The following is a 19,014-nucleotide window of genomic DNA, read 5'->3' as shown; positions in this document are numbered from 1 at the left end:
GCAGGGTTTCTGGGACTTTTCAGGGTCTGGGGAAGGGGCGGGGCGGGGCGGGGCGGAACACTGTGGAGGGAGATCCTAGGGTACTTGTAAAGTCAGTTCTTGCAACTTTTGAGGCAAAGTCCCTCCCATGTTTCATTCAGCACAGTGTTCCAGGTCAGATGGCCCTTCAGCTTCCACGTGAATTCTGTGGTGGGATTACCAAGGCATGGCTCCTTAATCTCCTTTCTATGGAGTTCTATGGAGTTCTGGGGCTACAACTCGGATCATCAGCCTTGTGCAGAGCCATCAGGTTGAACCCTGGATGCTGTTCAGACACTTTTTCATCCTGTACGGTTTAGAGGATCAAATCCAGAGCCTTGCATACGCCAGGCAAGCGCTCTGCCAGTCCCGAGGGATTTTAAATATCGAAGCATCTCATCTACTTATAGGGTAATTTGACTTCTTCCTTTCTGGTTTGTATCTCTTTTGTATTTTTCTCCTGACTTACTGCTCTGATGACTCAAACTTATTTTAAATAATAGTTGATGGAAAGGTCACCCTTGGCTCCATGTTGATGTTAGAGGAAGTAATTTCAGTCATTCCCCGTGGAGTATAGTGCTGCTGATAGGATTCTCACAGTAGCCCTGATTACCTGGAGGAATTTCATAAACTCGTTGTTTTTGATAGCTGAGTAATATTCCATTGTGTAGATGTACCACATTTTCTGTATTCATTCCTCTATTGAAAGGTATCTGGGTTCTTTGCAACTTCTGGCTATTATAAATAGGACTGCTATGAACATGGTGGAGCATGTCCTTGTTATATGTTGGAGCATCTTGTGGGTATATGCCCAGGAATGGTATAGCTGGGTCTTCAGGTAGTACTATGTCCAATTTTCTGAGGAACCTCCAGAGTGATTTTCAGAGTGGTTGTACCAGCTTGCAATCCCACCAACAATGGAGAAGTGTTCCTCTTTCTCCACATCCTTGCCAGCATCTGTTGTCACCAGAGATTTTTATCTTAGCCATTCTGACTGATGTGAAGTGGAATCTCAGGATTGATTTGATTTGCATTTCCCTGATGACTTAGAATGTTGAACATTTCTTTAAGCCACTTCTCAGTCATTCCATATTCCTCAGCTGAGAATTCTTTTTTTAGCTCTTTACCCTATTTTTAAATGGGGTTATTTGACTCTCTGGAGTCTACCTTCTTGAGTTGTTTGCATATTTTGGATATTAGCCCTCTATCACATGTGGGATTGGTAAAGATCTTTTCCCAATCTGTTGGTTGTGGTTTTGTCCTAATGACAGTGTCCTTTGCCTTACAGAAGCTTTGCAGTTTTATGAGGTCCCATTTGTTCATTCTTGCTCCTTTCACTTTCAGTCTTGGTATGCCTCTGCCAGCTCGGTGAGTTCCTGCTGCAATCAGTGATTGCTTACTGATTTTTGCTTTTCAATTCTATTTATGTTTGAGTCAAGGTTAAAACCTGTGGGATGAATGAAATCCTATAAATTAATTAATAAATTAATGGGGCTTCTTTTATCTTTAGATTTTTCTCCCTCGGCTTCTTTTTTTCTTCCTAGAAGTTTGCTGTCTGGATGTTAGTTTGCTCTCTATTGCTGTGGTAAAACACCATGATGAAAAGCAACTTGGGGAGGAGAAAGTTTATTTGGCTTAACCCTTCCACATCACAATCCATCCCTGCGAGACACCAAGGCAGGAACTCGGGCAGGGACTGAATCAGAGACCATGGAGGAATACGCGTTACTAGTTGTTCCTCATGGCTTGCTCAGCCTGCTTTCTTAAACACTCCAGGAACCCAGAGTGGGCTGGGCCCTCCCACATCAATCATCCATCAAAAACGCCCCAACAGCCTTGCCAACCTGATGGGTACGGTTGCTCACCTGAGGTCTCTTCTTCACAGGTGACTCCAGTGTGCGTGCATCACGTTGATGAAAAGCTCACCAGCACTTACCGAGTTACTGCTGTTGGTTCCTTAGAACTGCAAGATTTATTTCTCCTGCACTCCTGATTGTGTCTTCTTCCTTGTGTTTAGAATTTTCCTGTAAGTAACTTCTTCAGTGATGGCGCAGTGGTCACACATTGCATTAGTCACACCCATCCTGAAGGTTTTTAAAAGGACACTTTTTTCTGTTGCCATGCTGGCTCTCAGTTATTTTCTGAGTGCTCAGAGTGCATCGTTCCATGCTCTGGCCTTGAAGATTTCTATCAAGAAATGCCCTGTTGTTCTGAATGGTTTGTCAGTTGGGTACTTTGTAAGTCCCTTGGCACCCCTCTGTAGTACCCTGCAGTATTGTTCTCCTGTTCTGCAAGCTCAGCATAAGACAAGACTGTTTTAGGTCATCTATCAGGTGGTCTAATTATTTCTGTACTTGGATGTCCTAGTATTTCAATAGATAGAGGAGACTTTCTAATAATAATGTCTCACTGAATAGGTTTCCTATGTCTTTAGTCCATATTCCAGCATTCTATTTGTAAGACTCTCAGAGAGAATCTTCCCTCAGGAGGGAGATCTTCAAGCCCAATGACCAGACCGAGTCCACAGGCTGTAATCTGTAAGAGGATTTTTATTGATCAGGATACACAGGTATCTGTGGGCATCCCAGTCAATTTGGAAGACTGGCGCGCCTAGCAGAACCAGGGATGTATGGTTACAGGGATGTGATTGGTGGAGTAAATGAGGCATACGTGTATGTTACCTATTTTCGCTATAATCATAACAGTGAGTTAGCAAAAAGTACATGGTGGTCAGGGCTTCCGGGGGGTCAGGGACTGTTTCTTTTTCCTGCCAGGTGGCCCATGGAGCAATGTCCATAATTTAGTCTGGTTTCTGCATTTTGTTTTCTTTTCTGGTCTGTTTCGTTTAAATGATGGGTCAGCTTGTCCCACATATCTAAAAACTTACTTTTTACTTCTATAGTTGAGGGCCTTGGGCTTGTACAATTCCCTTTCTGGGAGGGGGTCTTTCATTCCCCCATTTTCTTTTTTTGTCTTTGAGTGGAATCTTCCACTCAACTTGGTTAAGGTACCTCTGTTTTTTTGTTGTTTCACCATCTGATACTGTTGTCTCAGCACAAAAGTTTGAATGACTGAAAGTCTGTATCTCTTATTATTCCTGTCTGATCTGCATAGAAACAGCATTCTTCTTTTAGTGTAGCACACAGACTCCTTTTTTAAAGAATATCAGGTCTAATCTTTTCCTATTTTGAAGGACTACCTCTGAGAGGGAGGTTAAGTATTCTTGGAGGTCAGCTAAAAAGTCTTTTTTATTCTTTTTATATCTGAGTCAATGGCAGTTCCTAATTCTCTATAAGCCTTGTATTGTAGGGCAACTGTAGATGTCCTTGTGCTGTCCTTGTAGCACCTAGATAGCCTTAAATAATTTTTAACTCTCTTTTGTGTCTTATTAAGTCTTTAGCATCAGGATTTTAATCTGGACACTATCTGAACCTATACACCAAGGTCTTTTAGAACTTTTAAACTTATATAGATTGTGATCCCTGAGGCACAGTCTCAAGAAGTGTTAGGAGTACTAACATATGTAATGTTATATCATTTGCAATAAAAATCAAGCCTATCCTTACACCTATTCCGAGGGAACCCAGGGCAAACAGGCAAACATGAAATTTTTGTTTTTAAAACACACTCTTCAAGTGAGCATTATAGCAACCTCTCAGTCACTTAAGTCTAGGGAGCTTTTTGAAGATCTGAGTGTCCCTCTAGGTCCCAGCTCTCAGCCCCAACAGCTAGTACGCTGCTGGTGAGGGCTGAGAATTGACGGCTGTCAGGGTGGTCAGCATCACCAGGTATAGTCCTTTCCAGCGAGGCTCGAGTGTCTGGGCTCAGTGTAGCTGTAGTCTCTAACCTGGAACTGATGACATGTCTCAGGGGTCTCCGGGGCATAGGCTGCTGTCAGCTGTGAGCAGATTTCTTTCTGTATAAATCATTATTACTATGACATGTTGGTTCAGTAACATCATCTAATACAGTCAGGGGAGCTGAGGCCCCATATAAGATCTCAAAGGGGGTAAGGCTGAATCTGGAAGGGGTATTTCTTGCTCTGAAGAGAGCAAGAGGGAAGGAGTGTCACCCAGTCTGTGTCAGTCTCCATGGTCAATTTGGTCAGGGTCTCTTTTAAAATTTTATTTATTTATTCTATCTGTCTTGAACTTTGAGGTCTGTAAATATAACGTAATTTTTAATCAACCTCTAAATATCTGGCCACACCCTGGCTTACCTTGGCAACGAAAGTAGGACTGTTGTCTGACCAGATTACCTTGGGCATTCTAAATCGGGGGAAGATTTCTTCCAGTATCTTCTTGATGATTGTAGAGGCCGTCTCATGTTTGGTGGGGAAAGCTTCTATCTATTCCTGAAAAGATATCTATAAACACTAGGAGACATTTATAACCATATTTTCCTGGTTTTATCTCTGTGAAGTCCACTTCTCAGTAGGATCCAGGCCATTCCCCACGGAGCCTCCTACCAGAGTCAACTTTCCTGAAAACAGTTACCTTTTGGCATGGTATACATCAGTGCACTATCTGTTCTAAGAGATACTTGAGACCTGTAACATAATATTTAGTTTTTGAAAACGTCTGGATGAGTTTGCTTACCCCTAAGTGAGTCCATTGATGTATTTGTTTTACCATGGCCTCTGCCTGTAAAAATTGTAGCAGGATCTTCTTTCTCGTTGAGGTGTACCAGAGTCTCTTCCTCGGCCTGGCTGGGTCATGTAGGGCCCTTAACAGAGCCAGAATCTCTTTTTTTTTTCTTGCCCTCAGATGTCAGCAGGCCCCTCTGCTGATGGGCTGTAGCAAAGGCATATGTGCTGTCCACATAGATGTTAAGTCTCCTTCTCGGCTCAAGGGCTTTGGTGAGGGGAGCGAGCTCTACCCCCTGAGTAGTGGTGTCTTCTGGTAGGGCCTGAGCCCAAATGATTCTGTTTCCATCTACCACTGTTGTCCCAGCCCATCTTTTTTCTTCTGTAAGAAGCTGCTCCCACCTATGAACCAGATGGCATCTACCCTCTTTGGTGGCTGGCCAGTCAGATCTTTATGCCACCCCTGTGCTTTAGTGAGCACCTGCTGACAGTCATAAAGGGGGGTGTCTAGGTCGGGGTCCGGGAGCAGGGTTGCAGGGTTTAGACTCGTAGGGGCAGTCTGGGATCACAAGGAACAAGTGGGATACCCGGCCCACGCCAAGCTCCACCGTTCTTCGGGTAGTCCATGAGTATCATTTGTTGCCGGTAGTCCCCTGTACTCAAGGTCTTTTGCTGGACACTAGCCCATTTGGGCGTAGGAGCACAGAGTGTTGGGCCCCCGTATTCACAAAACAACTGGGCAGGCTTCCCTTCTATCTTAGCGCATAGCCAGCACTCTAGGACCAAGAGGCTTGCCTTCCGGGCTGCTGGAGAGGCCCCTCTTGTTCTTTCTGGGGCAGTCCCTGACCCAGTGTCCTTTTTCCTTGCGATAGGCACACTGATCTTTAGCTAGGAATTCTCTTCTGTTGCTGAAAGACCCCAGCTTAGCAGCAGTAACGCCATTTTACAAGGCTATACTTAAGATGACTGGTTCAGGGAAAGGTTAGAACACTGAGTACACAGCGGCTGCCAAGCAGGATGTGTTTGGTTGAAGGCCTGGCAACAGGACGACTGCAGTTGAGCACCTGACAATGAGAAAAGCCCCGGGAGAGGTCCCACACCCTGGTGGGGGGCCGAGTCAGTCCTTATGTTCCAAGAAGGTAGCTAAGAAACTTGCCCCCGGGCTGAACCCTTGGGGGGCCGAGTCAGCCGTTATGTTTCAGGAAGGTAGCTAGGAAACTTGCCCCCGGGCTAAACCCTTGCCATATTAGAATCCACCAATTATATCCCTGTAACCATGCATCTGCTTCTGTATGCTTGCTTCTGCTCCCCAAAATCCTATAAAAGCCCATCCTTGGTTCCGTGGGGCGCGCCAGTCCCCCGAGTGACTGAAGCGCCCGCAGGTGCCTGTGCCTGTGTATCCCGACAATAAACCAAATCCTCTTGCTGATTGCATCCTGTGGTGTCTCGGTCTGGTCTTTGGAGTTGGAGGGTCTCCATCCCGAGGGAAAGTTCTCCCTGAGAGCTTTTCATTGCCAGGTACTGTCTTCCTAGGTTCCCTAACTACTGTGGCCAGTATATATTCCTCTCCTGTCTTTTATCCCTCTTTAGCTCTCTAGCTTCTTTTTCCTTTTGTCTCTTTTCTTCCTTAGCTTCCTGTTCTTTTTACCTTCTTTCTTCTTTTTTTCTCTTCTCTTCTTCAGTCTCTCTCTCATATCTTCTGTATCTTCCTCTACAGCTATTAGATGCTGTCCACTTATGTAACTACACTTTAACTTTACTTTCTCTGTAACTTATACTAACTCTCAGCAACTTAGCTTAACCCTTCAAATTTCTGTAACTTTCTCTCTTTATATCTTTTCCTTATCTTAGCCAGATTGGTGGGGCATTTTCCAGCCCCTCGGAGACCCACCCTTGGAGCCTGGTGGCAGACCCGGAGCACTCCCTACCTTCAGGGGTATTCAAGTCAACAGTCAGGAGTGAGGGCCTTCCATCCATGTCTGGAACATTCTTTCTGGTCTCTAGTAGGATTCTGTCTTTCCTCGGTGGTAAAGAAGACCTGTAACAGTTACTAACAAGCATCTCAAATGGGATGGTGAGAAAACAAGAGAATCTTGAGAATAGAGGTCCACTGAAGAGGACAAATAGCATTTAGTCACACAGCTAAACCAGGAGGACTTTTTGGGACAAAAAGGCTGTTGTAAAAATAAGCACAAGCTTTGTGTCTGTGAAACAGAACGGCAAGCAGAGGGAGCTGATCTGTTACCGACCATCTCTCTGGACTTAAGAACTAATAACAAAAGGATGGAGAGATGGTTAGGACCTGGGTGCTAGATGCCAAGTGGCTGACAAAAGAATTGTAACCGGTTCACCTGGGACTTTCAGGACCTCAGTAGCAGCCCTCTACCAAACTGTCTCACTGGGTTAAAGGCCCATGGAAAAGAAAACATTAATCCTGACCTTGGCCACAGCCAAAGCCTGAATTCTAAATTTTGACTGGCAAAACAAAGTTCTTCTCAGTTTGTTGTAGATTCTTTTTGAAACTATTTTAGGGGCTTTTTTGTCCCCCAACCTGGGGCATTTTGACCACAGGGGCAGGAACTGGCTGCTGTGGGGATAGGATCAAAGGCACTCTCCATGTCAATGATGACTAACAGGGAAGGTTACTTAATGTTGGAGATCAACTCCTCTCTTGGAATAGGGCCAGCAGATAAGGCAGGCTCCCTTAAAGAACTTCTCTTAATGAATGCTCTCCTTCTGTGAGCAAGTGTTGAAGGTCTGGCCACTGAAGGCAGCAACTGGAATTATTATTTTTTTCAGGGCCAAAAGTCTCATAAAACAACCACTAACTCTACGCTATCTTCTTGTCAAAGCCGGCCGGCCTCATCACCTTGAAACTCCTCTTACGCTGACTTGGCCAGAGCTGCGCCACTGCCCACGCGCAGCCTGCAGCTTGCTAGCAGGCCTGCATGCTTGTCACCCTCAGCCCCTATATTTTTCTACTCTGTGTTGTCCCTTCCTTAGAAGCTGTGAATGTTTAAGCAACAGGGAGAATTTTTCTTCAGGATCTAAGGTAAAGCTTTCAGGCTCTTGTTAATACCTGCTTCAGACAGGGTCACTCACTAACCTGGAGTTCTTCATACACAACTGTTAACAGCAGCTAGACTGGACAAGGGGAGCAAAGGGAGGGGCATCTCTCCTTGGGGAGGAGGCTAAGAGAGAAAGATAAAACAATTTTTCTCAAGCAAATTATTTCCAAGTTAAGCACCAAGAGGACCAAGTAAAACTCCTTGACAAACAAAGCAAACAGTTTCATGATTTCAAACACAGTCGTCAGTCCAAGATTTTAAACACAGTTGTCTATCCAAAGTCCAAAAACGAAACAAAAGCCAAAAAGACACTCGACAATACCACAGAAAACAACCCAGACAAACAAGACCAAGACAAAGCATCCTATAACCAATTTCTACAGATGTTCAAAGAAAATTAGGACACAAAGAAGACAAACAATTCCAACAGTCAGACAGACAGACGCACCGTGCGGCTTCGGTGTCAAACTGAAACCAAAAATTTAGACAGAGGCGATGAGGGTCCGGATCCTTCAGTGGATCCGGCTCTCTCCTCTCTCCTCCAACCCAAAACCACGTATCCTTCCGATACAGGCTGAGCCCCGAAAAACCAGGCTCCAAACACCCTTGGAACGTCTTCCAGGGCTGCGGGGGAGAAGTCCGAGCTCGTCAGCTCCTTCTCTGGCCCGCCCAAATACAAACCCAAGCCAAGTAACTAAGCATTTACAGAACAAGTCACAAAGCAAGACAAGACAGGACAAGACAAACACTGGCCAGCTTACCTCCCGGAGGGTGGTCGGTGGTCTCTAGGCAGAGGATCTCCCATCCCGGACGAGCCCCCATATGTAAGACTCTCAGAGAGAATCTTCCCTCAGGAGGGAGATCCTCAAGCCCAATGACCAGACCGAGTCCACAGGCTGTAATCTGTAAGAGGATTTTTATTGATCAGGATACACAGGTATCTGTGGGCGTCCCAGTCAATATGGAAGACTGGCGCGCCTAGCAGAACCAGGGACGGGTTTTTATAGGGCATTGGGGAGCAGAAGCAGGCTTACAGAAGCAGATGTATGGTTACAGGGATGTGATTGGTGGAGTAAATGAGGCATACGTGTATGTTACCTATTTTCGCTATAATCATAACAGTGAGTTAGCAAAAAGTACATGGTGGTCAGGGCTTCCGGGGGGTCAGGGATTGTTTCTTTTTCCTGCCAGGTGGCCCATGGAACAATGTCCATAATTTAGTCTGGTTTCTGCATTTTGTTTTCTTTTCTGGTCTGTTTCGTCTAAATGATGGGTCAGCTTGTCCCACATATCTAAAAACTTACTTTTTACTTCTATAGTTGAGGGCCTTGGGCTTGTACAATTCCCTTTCTGGGAGGGGGTCTTTCATATTCTAATAAAAAACACTCTTATTTGATCTCTCAGTCACATCCTGGAGGTCATGCAAGTGAGGTCATCACAATTCTTTTTGATTCTTTTCTGAGAGCAATAACTTACATCATGTTGACTTTGAAACCCTGGTAGTTTATGTTTCAGTTCATTTAGTCAGTTGTAGATGCTTTCTCCTGAATTTTTAAAGAGTTATGTACAAACTTTTCTAAAATTTCTATCTTGTGAAATTCAGTATTTATTACTCATCCACTATATGCTGTTATCTTTGGCTTATTTCCTTCAGTTGTTTATCTTTTGGAAGTTGTTATCCACTCTCAGTTATCCTCTTTAATGATTTTCTAAATATTTACCTAATTAAATACATTTATATTTAGTTGCTGAAATAAAAGTCAGGATCTTTCCAGGAAGTTGTTACTTTGTTTCCACCCGTTGTTTTGTTTCTTTGTCATGTTTTGTATGCAATTGTGGGAGTGAATATGTTTTACATACTGACATATGGATTTGTAAAGCAGGCATCCTATTGCGGGCTGAATTCCCAGCACTGCTCAGGGTAGAGAAAATAAACCACAGCAACAATACTGGAGCCTACTTCCCGACAACAGGCATGACGGGCACAAGGAATTTTATGGACAGGCAATGGTGGCACATGACTTTAATCCCAGCCTTCTGGAGGCAGAGGAAGGTGGATCTCTGCGATATAGGCCAGCCTGCTCTACAGAATGAGTTCTAAGACAGCCAGGGCAACACAGAGAAACCTACCAAACAACAATTCTAACAACAAAGCAATGGGCAAATCTAATTTAAAATAAAACATTAAACCACATTAAATCTAACCATAAAGTTAGATTAAAATCTTAAAGAACAATCATGAGAAACAGGAGGTTCTTCCTTGTGATTTGGTAACAATTATGAGAAACAGGAGGTTCTTCCTTGTGATTCGGTATGGTTTTTCCTTTAAATACCCCTTCTTTCAACCATTCGAGGTCAAACTCCTCTACCCCTGCCTGGGATACGAGTCTCCACCCCAGTGAACTGGTTTCTGTCATCCCTATCAATAAATCTCTTGTTGATTGCATCAAGATCAATCTCTCCTGAGTTCTTGAGGGGTCGCATCATCCTGAGGCTTGGGTTGCGGTCTCTCCACTCTGGGGGTCTTTCAGGATTCTCAGTAAGGTTAGGAAGGTTCTTGGAAGGAAGAACCTTTTTTTTTTTTCACTAAAATCTAACTACTATGCCTAGAATCCAGGAATTTTAACTGTTGAATAAACTTCTGTCAAACTGAATCAAATATTCCCCCAAGTGGCAAGAAATGAAAGCATATTTTGCCTATTAGGGTACACCTAACCTTATCTGAGAGTGAAGTCTAGATAGAGCACTGTTTATCCCACCTGCTGCAGTTCAGTCAGAATGAAGGGAAAATTATACAGATTTGGGGTTTAAAAATATGGAGTTGGAAGGGTTCACAGACTCAGGACTAAACATTGTGAAAAGCAAGTCCAGGCAGCCCTGCCCTGCCGCTAGAACTAACAGACCATAAAGGGAAAGGAATGCAGAACAGACCAGGAGTACCGGATCTGACTCACAGTCCACCTGGCAGGAAGAGATAAGCCCCCAGCCCCTGACATCCAGGACGCCCCAAACCTGCCAATGTGTGTAGCTATACCTTATTACCTCATCATGTGAAATAGCCAATCATATGTGAACATGTCTATGTGCCTCGTTTGAATCCACCAATCCCCGTAACTATGCATCTGCTTCTGTATGCCCGCTTCTGCTTCCCCAAACCCTATAAAAGCCCCATGCTGGAGCTGCTAGGCGCGCAAGTCCTCCGAAGAGACTGTGTGCCCGCAGGTACCTGTGTTTTCCAATAAACCCTCTTGCTGATTGCATCCGAGTGGACTCAGCTCGGTCATTGGGCGCTTGGGACTCCTCCTGAGGGAAAGGTCCTCTCTGGGGGTTTTTCAAGAATTCACAAAGAGATCATACAGGTATATATCAAGAGGTCAAAAGCGCCAGTCACAGCCTGATTCTACCTTTTCCACATCCCCTAGGCCCTCCGTGTCCAGAAGGACCAGGGTGTGCTTTGGCTTGGTGGGGTGTGGCACGCACCATATCCAGATGCCCTTGGTCTGCGACTGCACGGTGGAGCCCAGAGGGAAGCCTGAAGGGAAGAGAGGAGGATTAAGGTCAGGTTGTGAATGTCCTGCACAGGGAGCCTTGTGTGGTAAAACGTCAGTGCCCTGCAGCCAACACTGTTGTGAAGAAATCTGAAGGTCTTAGGAGTTGAAGCCTAGTCGAGGATGCCGGTAACTACAGAACGGGTTTTGAAGGTTAGAGCTCGGTCCCTTCCTCAGTTTCTGCCTCCTTCTTCCGAGCAGCGGGTCCCAAGATGAATGAACCAAGAATGTTGAGTGAAATCTCCCAAACCATGTCAAGATAAGTGCCTTTCCATCAGTGTTTCTTTTCGGGTGTTTTAGTCACAGCTGAGGAAGAAGTACAAAGAGGGAGCTAGGCCCGCGACGAGCGGATGTAAGCAGTAGAATGGATGGATGAGTGCTGTGAGTGCCTCGCCACTTGAAACAGTGCCCCATCTCCCCTCGAGAAGGAATTCCTTTACACATCATCCATGTCAAGCTATAGTGAACATTTAATATGAGAAGGATGCCACGCAACGGCTCCAGATGGAAACAAACAGGCACCCACAAGGCAGAAAACGGGGAGCGCAAGGGCAACTGCACGGAGAGTGTTTGTAACAGCCATGGTTATATACACCTGGAATCCTTATTGGCAGGAGACTCACGCAGGAGGATTGCCAGTAGTTTGAGAGCCACTAGGACCTCATACCTAGAACCAGGCCAACCAACATGGCAGTCTCAAAAATAAATTAGTAAATAAATAAATAAATACAAAACAAACTAAAAGTACTTTTACAAATGGTGGGAAAATGGCATGGACTCCAAGGCAGAGACACATGAGAAAAATAAAAAAAGGTGTAGGGAACCATATTGGATTTGGGCCTGGCCACTTTGTGACTGTATGGCCACAGTTAAGATTATTGCCATAAAGTCATGAGATTGTTGGACAAGCCTCTCCCATGAATTTATGGAACAGGAAGAAAAGACCAAGTATCTCCGCAGTAAACACCCGGTGTCTCCACTGCATGACCTCAGCTGAGCCCGGCTGATGCATGTGGAACCCACACACCTGGGCCACACCTGGGTGGTGGTCAATTTACTTCTGCCTTTTGCTTCCTCAGCCTTTATCCTGGAGATTTAGGCTGGTCTTCTCAGATTTCTCCCTAATTAATTCAGGATTCTTAGTCCCTCTTTTGTTACCAAAGTCAAGAGCCAGGGTTTCCTACTGTGCTTCCCAGATATTTTCTACCTGGAGACTCAGGTATATAAGTGGTGAATAAAGCTACAGGCAATTCTTCTGCTCTTCCTCTCTCTCTCTCTCTCTCTCTCTCTCTCTCTCTCTCTGTCTCTCTCTCTCTCTTCCTCTCCTGGCTTGACACAATAACCTGTGTGTGTGTGTGTGTGTGTGTGTGTGTGTTTCTTTAATCCCACAGGCTTTCGCCCGATTCTCGGTACCGTGTCGGTACAGGCGCTGACAAAAAAGGAAATAATTATGATAGTTTTTGCATTCAGAATGATTAAAGTCAGAAGTGTGCAGCTATAAAAGGATATATAGTCCTCTTTAAAGTTTTTTTCCCAAGACCTATTTATTTCTAAATAAACGATTTTTAAGAGTTACTTATTTCTTCTTATGAGTATGAGAATTTTGCCTGCATGTGTGTAGGTGCACCATACGCACGCCTGGCGCCCACTGAAGGCAAATCAAAGAGCGTCAGATCTTCTCGGGCACCAGGCTCACTGTATGAGACAGGAGACTGAGGCGCAGGATCCCACTGTTTAGGGCGTCAGAAAAGGGCCCAGCTTGAGCACTGGTAGGGGAGACTTCCTTTAACAGAACGGAAGGGAAGAGCTCAGGGAAGATGATTGTGGAGCAGTAATTAAGGGTTGCAAATTATCGCAAGAGGGTGGATTTGCTGACAGGAGTTTCGCTGCCCTCCATTATAATTGGGAGTAAGAATTAAGGAAATATGACAGAGACAGTCAAACCTTTGGCTGGTACCCAGCGTGCCACTCACCGCGATTCTGTCCCGCCAGACGGTTCATCAAATAGGACTTCCCTGTACGATACAATCCAACAATAGCCACGACTACCACTGGCTGAGAAATCTTGTCCAGAATCTCTATGGCTTTCTGGTTCACTGACAGCCATTCAATGTGGTTTTCCACCAGACAAATGGGAGCAATTTGTGGTTGGATCATAGCAACCTGCTAACCTCCAGACCAATCTAGGATAGGAGAAAGAGTGTAAAGTCATACTCCTCCTCACAGCCACCCAACGGCACAGCGGCTAGGACTGGTGACCTTTGTAGGTTTCCTGTTGGCAGCGTGTACCCTCACAGGGCAGCGAGCAACCTCCCGTTCCCTTGTACGGAGGGCCTTCTTCTTTCTTCATTATTCTTCCAAGTTCTAAAGAAGCTTTGATAATACATGGGCTGCTCTCATCCATAAGGTTTTAATTCAATGTAATAAAATCCAAACAATAGTGGCCTTCATCAGGGTCACTCTATGATATGTGCTAAGTCCTGTATGAACACCTTTAGCATGTGACCTTGAAAAACCTGGAAGTCCTTCCAAGTTACGGATTATTGCACCCATGCTATAAGTGAGAAAAGCAAGTTCCCAAAAACAATAACAACCAAGCAAAATGGCAGATTAGTGGACTCTAAGCCCTCGGTCTCTCCATGAATAGATTTTAAAATGGCTGAAAATAAGTATTTGAAAGACACCCATGAATTACACAAACACTGAGATATGCAGCTGAATAAAGGGTGGGAATTACATGTGCATTTGTTTGACTTTTTACTTTCTACCTCCACCCCACCTGACATAGGTTCTGTCTGCAGGAAGCAATTAAGAGCTTAATTGCAACAGGCTAACCTGGGGCTAACCTGGTCTCAGTTTTACCTAACTTGGATTTCAAGTAGGGATTATATCTTGAACATGAAAACAAATCTCAACATGAGCAAACAAGTAGAAAAAAGATCCACTTTGTAAAATTGAGAACTTTTGTGCATCAAATGATTCTATAAAGAGAGTAGAACAGCAACCCAAGAACGGGTGATGAGCACTTATAAATCGCACATGTGATAAAGGATTTCCATCTTAAACAACGTAGCTGTATGATTGATCACAGACAACTCAGTTTTAAAATGAGAAAAGCACTGGGTTAGATATTTCTGCAAAGAAGGTTTACAAACGTCCATAATCACACAAGATAATATTCTATATTACCTTGTAGAAGAAAACTCTAAAGTGTAGAAAAAAATTATTTGAAAAAGAAACAATGTGAGACACCACCCAGACCTGAAGGGAACCGGTCAACAGTACTCTGCACCCAAATCCCGTGGGAGGAAGAGCTAAACCTTCAGAGAGGCAGACACGCCTGGGAAGCCAGAAGAGACTACACTCTGCCCACATTTCTGACTCCAGAGGAAAACCCCTAATACCATCTGGGACCCCGGTGCAAGGGGGGCCCCGGGAAAAGGCAGCGCAGGCCCTCCTGGTTGCCGCCCTCACGGAGAGCTCAAAAGCAGCCACCCACGAGCAACTTCAGCCGCAGGACCTCAGGTAAGACCAACTTTTCTGCTCCAAGCAACCTGCCTGGTGGACTCAGGACACAGGCCCACAGGAACAGCTGAAGACCAGTTGACAGGAAAGACTACACGCCCAAAAGCAGAACACTCTGTTCCTATAACTGGCTGAAAGAAAACAGGAAAACAGGTCTACAGCACTCCTGACACACAGGCCTATAGGATGATCTAGCCACTGTCAGAAATAGCAGAACAAGGTAACACCAGAGACAACCTGATGGTGAGAGGCAAGCGCAGGAACCCAAGCACCAGAAACCAAGACTACATGGCATCAATGGAGCACAATTCTCCCACCAAAGCAAACAATGAATATCCAAACACACCAGAAAAGCAAGATCTAGATTTAAAATCACATTTGATCATGATGATGGAGGACTTCAAGAAAGACATGAAGAACTCCCTTAGAGAAACGCAGAAAAACATAAACAAGTAGAAGCCTATAGAGAGGAATCACAAAAATCCCTGAAAGAATTCCATGAAAACACAATCAAACGGGTAAAGGAATTGAAAATGGAAATAGAAGCAATAAAGAAAGGACACAGGGAAACAACCCTGGATAAGGAAAGATATAAACATCACAAACAGAATACAAGAGATAGAAGAGAGAATCTCAGGAGCAGAAGATTCCATAGAAATCATCGACACAACAGTCAAAGATAATGTAAAACGGAAAAAGCTACTGGTCCAAAACATACAGCAAATCCTGGACTCAATGAAAAGATCAAACCTAAGGATAATAGGTATAGAAGAGAGTGAAGACTCCCAGCTCAAAGGACCAGTAAATATCTTCAACAAAATCATAGAACAAAACTTCCCTAACCTATGAAAGAGATGCCCATAAACATACAAGAAGCCTACAGAACTCCAAACAGATTGGACCAGAAAAGAAACTCCTCCCGTCACATAGTTGTCAAAACACCAAATGCACAAAATAAAGAAAGAATATTAAAAGCAGTAAGGGAAAAAGGTCAAGTAACATATAAAGGCAGACCTATCAGGATCACACCAGACTTCTCACCAGAGACTATGATAGCCAGAAGATCCTGGACAGATGTCATACAGACCCTAAGAAAACACAAATGCCAGCCCTGGTTACTATATCCTGCAAAACTCTCAATTAACACAGATGGAGAAACCAAGATATTCCATGACAAAACCAAACTTACACAATATCTTTCTACAAATCCAGCGCTACAAAGGATAATAAAGGGTAAAGCCCAACATAAGGAGGCAAGCTGCACCCTAGAAAAAGCAAGAAACTAATCGTCTTGGCAACAAAACAAAGAGAAGAAAAGCACACAAACATAATCTCACATGCAATATGAATATAACAGGAAGCAATAATTACTATTCCTTAATATCCCTCAACATCAATGGTCTCAACTCTCCAATAAAAAGACATAGATTAACAAACTGGATACGCAACGAGGACCCTGCATTCTGCTGCCTACAGGAAACACACCTCAGAGACGAAGACAGACACTACCTCAGAGTGAAAGGGTGGAAAACAACTTTCCAAGCAAATGGCCTGAAGAAGCAAGCTGGAGTAGCCATTCTAATATCGAACAAAATCAATTTTCAACTAAAAGTCATCAAAAGAGATAAGGAAGGACACTTCATATTCATCAAAGGAAAAATCCACCAACATGAACTCTCAATCCTAACTATCTATGCTCCAAATACAAGGGCACCTACTTACATAAAAGTTACTTTACTAAAGCTCAAAGCACACATTGCACCTCACACAATAATAGTAGGAGATTTCAACACCCCACTCTCATCAATGGACAGATCATGGATACAGAAATTAAACAGAGACATAGACAGACTAAGAGAAATGATGAACCAAATGGACTTAACAGATATTTACAGAACATTCTATCCTAAAACAAAAGGATATACCTTCTTCTCACCACCTCATGGTACTTTCTCCAAAATTGACCATATAATTGGTCATAAAACAGGCCTCAACAGATACAGAAAGATAGAAATAATCCCATGCGTCCTATCAGACCACCATGGGCTAAAGCTGGTCCTCAATAACAATAAGGGAAGAATGCCCACATATACATGGAAGTTGAACAGTGCTCTACTCAATGATAACCTGGTCAAGGAAGAAATAAAGAAAGAAATTAAACACTTCTTAGAATGTAATGAAAATGAAGGTACAACATACCCAAACTTATGGAACACAATGAAAGCTTTGCTAAGAGGAAAACTCATAGCTCTGAGTGCCTGCAGAAAGAAACAGGAGAGAGCATATATCAGCAGCTTAACAGCACACCTAAAAGCTCTAGAACAAAAATAAGCAAATACACCCAGGAGGAGAAGAAGGCAGGAAATAATCAAACTCAGAGCTGAAATCAACCAAGTAGAAACAAAAAGGACCATACAAAGAATCAACAGAACCAAAAGTTGGTCCTTTGAGAAAATCAACAAGATAGATAAACCCTTAGCCAGACTAACAAGAGGATACAGAGAGTGTGTACAAATTAACAAAATCAGAAATGGAAAGGGAGACATAACTACAGAATCAGAGGAAATTCAAAAAATCATCAGATCTTACTATAAAAGCCTATATTCAACAGAACTTGAAAATCTGCAGGAAATGGACAATTTCCTAGACAGATACCAGGTACCGAAGTTAAATCAGGAACAGATAAACCAGTTAAACAACCCCATAACTCCTAACGAAATAGAAGCAGTCATTAAAGTTCTCCCAACCAAAAAGAGCCCAGGTCCAGACGGGTTTAGTGCAGAATTCTATCAGACCTTCATAAAAGACCTCATACCAATACTATCCAAACTATTCCACAAAATTGAAACAGATGGAGCGCTACCGATTTCCTTCTATGAAGCCACAATTACTCTTATACCTAAACTACACAAAGACCCAACAAAGAAAGAGAACTTCAGACCAATTTCCCTTATGAATATTGACGCAAAAATACTCAATAAAATTCTGGCAAACCGAATCCAAGAGCACATCAAAACAATCATCCATCATGATCAAGTAGGCTACATCCTAAGCATGCAGGAGTGGTTTAATATATGGAAAACCATTAACGTAATCCATTATATAAACAAACTGAAAGAACAAAGCCACATGATCATTTCATTAGATGATGAGAAAGCATTTGACAAAATTCAACACCCCTTCATGATGAAAGTCCTGGAAAGAATAGGAATTTAAGGCCCATACCTAAACATAGTTTAAGCCATATACAGAAAACCAGTAGCTAATATTAAACTAAATGGAGAGAAACTTGAAGCACTCCCAGTAAAATCAGGGCCTAGACAAGGCTGCCCACTCTCTCCCTACTTATTCAATATAGTTCTTGAAGTTCTAGCCAGAGCAATCAGACAACAAAAGGAGATCAAGGGATACAGACTGGAAAAGAAGAAGTCAAAATATAACTATTTGCAGATGATATGATAGTATATTGAAGTGATCCCAAAAGTTCCACCAGAGAACTACTAAACCTGATAAATACCTTCAGCAAAGTGGCTGGGTATAAAATTAACTCAAATAAATCAGTAGCCTTCCTCTACACCAAAGAGAAACAAGACGAGGAAGAAATTAGGGAAATGACACCCTTCATAATAGTACCAAATAATATAAAGTACCTCGGTGTGACTTTAACCAAGCAAGTAAAAGACCTGTATGATAAGAACTTCAAGCCTCTGAGGAAAGAAATTGAAGAAGACCTCAGAAGATGGAAAGATCTCCCATGCTCATGGATGGCAGGATTAATATAGTAAAAATGGCCATTTTACCAAAAGCAATCTACAGATTCAATGCAATCCCCATCAAAATACCAATCTAATTCTTCAGAGACTTAGACAGAACAATTTGCAAATTCATCTGGAATAACACAAAACCCAGGATAGCTAAAACTATGCTTAACAATAAAAGGACTTCAGGGGGAATCACTATCCCTGAACTCAAGGATTATTACAGAGCAATAGTGATGAAAACTGCATGGTATTGGTACAGAGACTGACAGATAGACCAGTGGGATAGAATTGAGGACCCAGAAATGAACCCACACACCTATGGTCACTTGATTTTTGACAAAGGAGCCAAAAACATCCAATGGAAAAAAAAAGATAGCATTTTCAGCAAATGGTGCTGGTTCAACTGGAGGTCAGCATGTAGAAGAAAGCAGATCGAACCATGCTTATCACCTTGTACAAAGCTTAAGTCCAAGTGGATCAAGGATCTCCACATCAAACCAGATACCCTC

The 19,014-nt window shown here is 43.3% G+C and overlaps 1 long non-coding RNA gene and 1 pseudogene across 4 annotated transcripts in view; both read right to left on the bottom strand.

The window, feature by feature from the left end:
- The window catches only part of Gbp6-ps3 (guanylate binding protein 6, pseudogene 3), a 186,684-nt pseudogene that overhangs the window by 157,165 nt on the left and 10,505 nt on the right, over nucleotides 1-19,014 (bottom strand). Inside the window, exons 2-3 of the transcript XR_015637235.1 lie at nucleotides 13,193-13,402; nucleotides 11,076-11,203 (exon numbers count right to left, since the gene is read on the bottom strand). The product of XR_015637235.1 is annotated as a guanylate binding protein 6, pseudogene 3, transcript variant X2 (transcript). The remainder of the gene's footprint in view (nucleotides 1-11,075; nucleotides 11,204-13,192; nucleotides 13,403-19,014) is intronic.
- On the bottom strand, nucleotides 476-7,332 carry LOC148001189 (uncharacterized). 3 transcript variants are annotated; one of them, XR_015637238.1, is made up of 3 exons: nucleotides 6,532-7,276; nucleotides 1,955-2,102; nucleotides 476-1,465 (listed from the first exon to the last, which is right to left on the bottom strand). It is a non-coding gene; the product is annotated as an uncharacterized LOC148001189 (long non-coding RNA). The 3 variants fall into 3 exon arrangements; XR_015637237.1 differs by lacking the exons at nucleotides 476-1,465; nucleotides 1,955-2,102 and adding an exon at nucleotides 3,475-3,916 and having other exon boundaries at nucleotides 6,532-7,332; XR_015637236.1 differs by lacking the exons at nucleotides 476-1,465; nucleotides 1,955-2,102 and adding an exon at nucleotides 3,475-3,934 and having other exon boundaries at nucleotides 6,532-6,929.

The sequence above is a fragment of the Rattus norvegicus genome, chromosome 14, assembly GCF_021556685.1.
Source record: "Rattus norvegicus strain SHRSP/BbbUtx chromosome 14, alternate assembly SHRSP_T2T, whole genome shotgun sequence".
Classification (NCBI taxonomy): Eukaryota; Metazoa; Chordata; class Mammalia; order Rodentia; family Muridae; genus Rattus; species Rattus norvegicus.
Note: the sequence above shows the minus strand (reverse complement) of the source record. Positions and strands in the feature narration are given on the sequence as shown.